At 39.0% G+C, this 2,436-nt stretch overlaps 1 non-coding gene across 1 annotated transcript; it reads right to left on the reverse strand.

Annotated features, from left to right (window-relative positions):
- Window positions 1-2,124: 2,124 nt before the first annotated feature.
- Window positions 2,125-2,231, reverse strand: LOC121973922. The gene has a single exon (XR_006109827.1). It is a non-coding gene; the product is annotated as a small nucleolar RNA R71 (small nucleolar RNA).
- Between the last annotated feature and the right edge of the window lie 205 nt (window positions 2,232-2,436).

The raw sequence follows: 2,436 nt of genomic DNA on the forward strand, positions 1-2,436 counted from the left end.
TGACAGGTTGCGATTTGGAGAATAAATGGAGACAAAACACACTTCGGAACAATATCAAGAAAAAGTCATGACACGGTCGTGCCCCTTGGCACAACCATCTCTCTAATATTTGGAGTCGGGCACGACCGTGTCTCTAATATCCGGAGTTGTGTGCCAGAGCCCAAAAGGGGCATAACCGTGTGGATCTACACGATCGTGCTTCCCATGCTGTAAAAGAGATAAGACATGACCGTGCCTCAAGATATGATCATGTCTTTCTAGAGGCCCAGGAGAGGCCACTGTAGAAGCTACTAGGGAGGTGGCCGTGTGGATCTACACGGTCGTGCCTCCTCTAGTTTAGGACTTCAAGACACGACTGTGTCCAGAAGACATTGTCGTGCCCCCTCATATCTGAGTTCTCAAGATCCGTCCATGCTAAGTTGGCATGACTGTGACACAACTCATGTCTCACGAGGTCGTGCCTTGCTTATAAATAGGGGAGTTCTGCCCCCTTTGAAGGGGAGGAGAGCTTCCCCCTTGGGGAGATTCTAGGTCAAGATTCATTCTCCATCTCTGCCGCTTTCGACGATCCAAGGCCACTTCCAACATTTCCATCTTCTTCGGACTGAAGGATTGGATCCAAAGACCCAATATCGCACTTGGATAAGCTTTCTTTCTCTCTTCTCTTTTGAATTGTTTAGGAAGCTTATAATCTTTATGCCATTGGGTTCAACTGTCCTAGTCATGGAGTATATTCCTTAGTTCAAAGATTAAGAGAGTAATTTTAATGTGAACTCTATGGATTTTCTAATTTCCCTTCTAATGACATGTTTATGCCTTGTATCCATTTGATTAAATATGTGTGTGATGTGTTTGTGCTTAATTTATATGTTTAATTGATTGGATGTATAGATCGTTCATCATGTAGAGGGGATGCTCTAGATTGTATGCTCGGAGACCTCATGATAGGGGTTAACCGGACTTTTAGGGGCATGCCCTTGAAAGGGAGGGTAGTCTCTTACACGAAAAGACCTAATTAGGTTTAATATGTTATTCCTTATTCTATGTTAATAGGTTTATTGTATAATCTAGGATCATATGATCAGGGATCCCTATGTGACAATGGGTCATCCTTTAATTGGACATCTTAAGTTATCTTAACTAACTAGAGGCATCGGGTAATCAAGGGAGCAACACTCTGACATGACAATCGAGGGGGAATGTCGGGATTTAGTTAGACTTTCTACATTGCATAAGGATAGAGGATTTGAATAATCCATAACACATTGATCAACATTACATTGAAACCGAATCCCTAGAACACTTCCCTTGATCAGTTCTCCTCAAAGCTCTCTTTCTCTCTTTTACTTTCTCAACTTCAGTTCACTGGTGCTCATCAATCCCTATGGGATCGATATTTTATTACTGATGACGTAGCTGTGCACTTACGGCTTTGTAACAAGTTTTTAGCTCCATTGTCAGAGATTTTTTGACATTAGTGACTTAACACACTTAAGTTAGACTGATGTTGTAAATATTTATACATAGCCTGTACTTTTATTTCCTTTAACTTTTACACATTTAATTCTTGCAATTTTAATTTCTGCACTTACATTCTTTTATATTCAGAAAATACAAATAAACTATTTTTGACTTGTCTTGCTCTTATATGTGAAGGTCTAATTTTGCAGGAGAATTACTACCAATAGACCCTAAGATTGAAAGGACCTTCAGAAGAAAGAAAATTCTACAAAAGCAACAATAAGACCAAGAAAGGCAAAACATGGTAAACAAACCTCTCAAAGATTATGCAGCATTGGATGCTCGAGGTCACCAGTCTAGTATCCGACCGTCAGAGCAACAATTTTGAGATTAAGCTTACAATGAACAATGGTCCAACAATATCAGTTTGGTGGAGGCGTACATGAGGACCCAAACCAACACTTGGAGGTTTTCTATGAAATTTGTGGTACAACAAACATAAATGTAGTACCAACAGATGTAATCAAACTACTCCTATTTGGTTTTTCTTTGAGAGATAGAATAAAACTCTGGCTCAGTTCTTTATGAGCAAACAATATTACATCTTGGGCACAGTATGAGCAATCATTCTTAGACAAATTTTATCCACCAAGCAAAATAACACATATGAGAAATCAGATTGCTAGCTTTAAATAGATTGATACAGAATCTCTTTATGAAGCATGAGATAGATTCAAAAGTATGCTTAGATTGTGTCCACATCACAGATTAGAAAAATGGTTGATGATCCAAACTTTCTACTATGGAACCAAGTATTAGACTAAAGTGTATCTTGACTCTGCATCTGGTGGAGCACTCATGAACAAAAGTCTAAATGAAGTTGAAGAGATCATAGAGAGTGCGACACTTAATCATTACCAATGGACATCAGAAAGAAGTGGAACGATTTTCCCTAGAAATATGATCAAAATGCCT

The sequence above is a fragment of the Zingiber officinale genome, chromosome 4A (assembly GCF_018446385.1).
Source record: "Zingiber officinale cultivar Zhangliang chromosome 4A, Zo_v1.1, whole genome shotgun sequence".
Classification (NCBI taxonomy): Eukaryota; Viridiplantae; Streptophyta; class Magnoliopsida; order Zingiberales; family Zingiberaceae; genus Zingiber; species Zingiber officinale.